Source organism: Primulina eburnea, unplaced genomic scaffold, assembly GCF_022965805.1.
Source record: "Primulina eburnea isolate SZY01 unplaced genomic scaffold, ASM2296580v1 ctg186, whole genome shotgun sequence".
Lineage (NCBI taxonomy): Eukaryota > Viridiplantae > Streptophyta > Magnoliopsida > Lamiales > Gesneriaceae > Primulina > Primulina eburnea.
Window position 1 is genome coordinate 104688 of NW_027331024.1, and position 5617 is coordinate 110304.

Sequence of the window (5617 nt, forward strand, 5' to 3'; positions counted from 1 at the left end):
TCTTTAACACTGTTTGTAATATTCAAGGCCGTACGAAGAATAATGCCAAATCAAGAGCGGATCTTGTTCAGATGGGTATTAGAACTAAGTTGTATCCATCTACAACAGACGAAAAATATAGAAAGAAAATTACACACTTGAGAAGCATGCCCGATAAGTACTTTTTAGATGGCTCAAAGAAGTTAGATTCTCTGATGTGTATGTTTCTAAAATGGCACGCTGTATAGACATGAACAAGTTGCGTATGTTTGGTATGAAGAGTCGTGTCTGTCATGTATTCATGCAGCGACTAATTCTTGTTGTATTCGAAGAGTTATTACCACGAGATATTTGGGAGGCTCTTACCGACTTGAGTATATTCTTTGTAGACTTAACAGCGCGGAAGGTTAGACAAAATGATATGATGCGTTTAACTGAACAAATTTCCATCATAATGTGCAAGTTATAAAAGATTTTCCCCCAAGTTTTTTCGACTCGACGGAGCATTTATGCATACACGTATCATATGAATGTACAATTTAGGTGGATGTATCCCTTTGAAAGATATATACGTAAATTGTAAAACACGGTGCGTAACAAGGCACGAGTAAAGGGTTCCATATGTATATATAAAAATAGATCAACCCCCTCATACTGACCTTTTGCTTGCCCTCAAGCAAAATAGATCATAGACCACAACCAAGACACGAAACAAAACACAAAGTAAAAGTATTAAAACAAGTAAATCGATTGCGAAACAGCAAACTGACATTTCATGCCTCAGCAGGTTTTTGAACTACATCCAATTAGTCAAATCACTGGCATCCATTAACATCCCTTTCAAAGCACCACATAGCATTTTTATTTGGACAGAAAATGTGTTTGTGTGTACTGTGGGTTCTACTAGCTTGTGATTCAGATAGTTTTATTCACAAATCATTTGAGTCACCAAATCAATAATTCAACAAAATTTTCACTCTCCTGAGTTATGTTTCTATTCGTGACCGACCAGTAAACACAGTGTAATAGATTTCATGGTTGTACAACGATATTTAGGGGGGGTAATGTCAACAAGTGTTCAAGTGGTCCAAAAAGATAGTGAGTACACCGATCATTTTCATTATGCACTTGTCAGAATTTTCATTCGACGGTCTTCAACGCCTTATATCTCCATCTTTTCAACCTAGGGATATGATTTCATCTTTTTTTGCTCCCCCACACCTTACACCCTTTCTGCTTTTCACATTATTTACCTTGAATAAGTGCATAATTTTCTCATGTGTACTCACTAGACTTTGAATATACGGCATGTTCAATTATTTGTCCTAGGGATATGATTTTCATGTTCCATGCACGATTTGGAAGAAGGTTATTCCAGGTCTACTAAAGTTTTCTACTCGAGTTCATGCCACTGGTCAGTCACTCGATTCCACATACATTCATTCAACTTCTACTCATATATCATGTTTTTCCAGTTTCTCCCACAGATTTGTAAACTCGACTATCATTCACACCACTAACAAAACCCAATATATGTGTATATAAAAATTCACAGTTCATGCTACATGGGTATTAATAACGAGTGACAAAACGAAGAAACATGTAATTCATCAATCCCAACATCCTCACTGGCCACCAACGTAGTTGCTTCACCGTCAATTAACAACATGCAGTACACAAACGACCCCCTCATACTAAGTGTGTACAATGTCGCCATTGCACAAAAGATTGAAACACAAAAACGAAACACAGATGCATAACACAAAAACAAATACAATATAAATGGCAGATTGAAACAACAATGATAAAAAAAATAATACAACAGAAAATAAAAACGAAAAGAAAAGGAAACAATGAACTCCCCTGATCAAGGTTCATCATCGTCGTGTTCCGGTGGTGGCACTCTCGATGCATCCCCCTGCTGATGATAGTCATACTGAAAATGGTAAGGGATAATGAACGGCGGAGGTGGTGGTATGGTCCCTGGGTCAACGCCCATTTGGACGAGCATAGTGCGCATCATGGACTCGATGTAAGTGAAATGTTCTTTAAAGATCGCGTTGACTCGATCATGATGAGTCATGAAGGCGATATTCTCATCCATCTTGTCGTTTTGGGACCACCTGCGGGGCTGTGGCTACAGGCGACGCGGGGCGGCGGTGCTCGATCGACCTGCATTTCCTTCATAAGTGGGGAAGTCACTATGTCTCTTAGCATTTTTCCTCTATAATTCTTCCACACAAATAGCCTTCATCGGCTGCAGCCACTCTTCATCATCACGGAACAGAACCCCCTCCCTTGCACAGAACTTTGATATGATGGTGGGAAAGAAAAGGCCGATGTGGCTGTTATGAACGCTCATCATGATTTGAAAATTGATGAGCTAGCCCAAATTGATGTCGTAGTTATGAGATAAAGCATATAGCACCACTGCCCGCTCTTTTTGTACCTCGCTCTTGTGTGAGACCGACATCATTCTTCTTGCCAAAAACAAATACCAAAGGGCAATATCAGCCTTCAAATATTTCTCGTCAAAACAACTCGGTGGCCCCCCTGATGGTTTCCAGGTCGCCTATGGATGACACAGAGTCTCGAGTATCACAGTGTAATCAGGGGAATCAACCAATGACACGAAAAGCGGAGTCATCAACCTCGGTCGTTTCTAAAAATATGTTAATCGTGACCGAATCAAACGACACAAGTCTACCCCGAACAAAGGCCTTGCCATCTGTCCTTTCACCGGCATTGGCATAAAATTCTCGAACCATAGACACAACAGCACAATTTGACTGACTTCCAAACTTTTCTCATCCCCGCCTACCCAACTCCACAAGAGGCCCTAAGTGTCTATCCTCAAATTGCCTACGAAATCCCCTCTTGGATATCGAGTTTCTATGAATTTTTGCACGGTCATACCGAGCCCGAGCCGCCTCATTCACAAATCGAGTTCTATCAAATGAAAAAAATGAGGAAGAGCTGGGATTACCTTTCAATTTCTTGGGGGGCCATGATAATAGACGATGGAGATGGGGAAGTGTGTTGTAAGTGTCTATCCTCAAATTGCCTACGAAATCCCCTCTTGGATATCGGGTTTCTATGAATTTTTGCATGGTCATACCGAGCCCGAGCCGCCTCATTCACAAATCGAGTTCTATCAAATGAAGAAGATGAGGAACAGCTGGGATTACCATTCAATTTCTTGGGGGGCCATGATAATAGACGATGGAGATGGGGAAGTGTGTTGTAGAATGAGGCGGCTCGGGCTCGGTGTGACCATGTAAAAATTCGTAGAAACCCGATAGCCGAGAGGGGATTTCATAGGCAATTTGAGGATAGACACTTAGGGCCTCTTGTGGAGTTGGGTAGGCGGGGCTGGGAAACGTTTGGAAGTCATCCAAATTCTGCTGTTGTGTCTGTGGTTCAAGAATTTTATGCCAATGCGGGTGAAAGGACGGATGTCAAGGCCTTTGTTCGGGGTAGACTTGTGTCGTTTGATTCGGTCACGATTAACACATTTTTAGAAACGGGCGAGGTTGATGACTCCGCCTTCGAGGAATTGGTTGCTGCCCCTGATTACACTGTGATACTCGAGACTTTGTGTCATCCAAGGGCGACCTGGAAGCCATTTGGGGGGCCACCGAATTGTTTTGACGAGAAATATTTGAAGGCCGATATTGTCCTTTGGTATTTGTTTTTGGCAAGGAGAATGATGCTGGTCTCACACAAAAGCGAGGTACAAAAGGAGCGGGTAGTGGTGCTATATGCTTTATCTCAGAACTACAACATCAATGTGGGCAAGCTCATCAATTCTCAAATCATGATGAGCGTTCATAATAGCCACATCGGTCTTTTCTTTCCCACCATCATATCAGAGTTGTGTGCAAGGGCGGGGGTTGTGTTCCGTGATGATGAGGAGTGGCTGCAGCCGATGAAGGTTATTTGTGTAGAAGACCTACAGAGAAAAAATGCTAAGCGACATAGTGACTTCCCCACTTATGAAGGAAATGCAGGTGGATCGAGCACCGTCGCCCCGCGTCGCCTGCAGCCACAGCCCCGCAGGCGGTCCCAAAACGACAAGATGGATGAGACTCTCGCCTTCATGACTCATCATATGATCGAGTCAACGCGATCTTTAACGAACATTTCACCTACATCGAGTCCATGATGCGCATTATGCTCGTCCAAGAGGGCGTTGACCCAGGGACCATACCACCACCTCCGTCGTTCATTCTCCCTTACCATTTTCAGTATGACTATCATCAGCAGGGGGATGCATCGGGAGTGCCACCACCAGAACACGACGAAGATGAGCCTTGATCGGGGGAGTTCATTGTTTCCCCATCTTTTCGTTTTATTTCTGCTGCATTATTTTTTTTTTATCATTGTTCTTTCATTCTGTCATTTATATTGCATTTGTTTCTGTGTTATGCATCTGTGTTTCTTTTTTGTGTTTCAGACTTTTGTGCAATGGGGACATTGCACACACTTAGTATGAGGTGGTCTTTTGTGTACTGCATGTTGTTAATTGATGGTGAAGCAACTACGTTGGTAGCCAATGAGGATGTTGGGATTGATGAATTACATGTTTCTTCATTTTGTCACTTATTATTAATACCCATGTAGCATGAACTGTGAATTTTTATATACACATTGGTAGTGGTGCGAATGACAGTCGAGTTTAAAAATCTATGGGGGAAACTGGAAAAACATGATACGTGTAGAACTTGAATGAATGCCTGTGGAATGAGTGACTGACGAGTGGCATGAACTCGAGTATAAACCTTTAGTAAACCTGAAATAATCTTCTTCTCAATCATGCATGGAACCTGAAAATCCTATCCCTAGACCAAATAAATGAACATGCCGTATATTCAAAGCATAGAGAGTACACATGAGAAAATTATGCACTATTAAAAAATATATAATAATCTGAAAAGGCAAAACGATGATGTAAGATGTGGGGGAGCCAAAAAAGATGAAAACTATCCTTAGGCTAAAAGATGGAGATGTAAGATGTAAGGTATTGAAGACTGTCAGATAAAAATTCTGACAAGCTGCACAAAAATGAAAATGACAGTGTACTCCCAATCTCTCTGGCCGCCTCTTAACACTGTTGACATTACCCCCCCTAAATATAGTTGTACAACTATAAATTTTTACTACATTGTGTTTACTGGTCGGTCATGAATACGAAACGGAACTCAGAAGAGTGAAAACTTGCGTGTGAATTGTTGTTGGTGACTCAATGATTGAAACTATCTGATGCAAAGTGTGACATTTTTCGTCAAAAAAATGCTTGTTGCTTAAATTTTTGACTGTACTTAGTATCGGCAACAGGTCTGAAAAAGTATTTAAAAATATCAAATTTAGATATTTGTACCCTGTCGAAGTAAGGAACCATGGCATATATGTTTGGAATAGATTTCATTTTGAGAGAGTTGCAAAAACACTATCTCGTTGAAAGGTTCTATACATCTGCCCTTTCTCAACGCATTGTTCATGGTTTCTCTTGGCTATATGGTTTATCCGGGGGAGAGATCGAGCTTCAAGAAATAGTGAATGGTCTTATCAATACACAAATGTATAACTCCCCAGGAATTTCAATCGCACTCATATTCATCACTGTAGGAATTGGGTT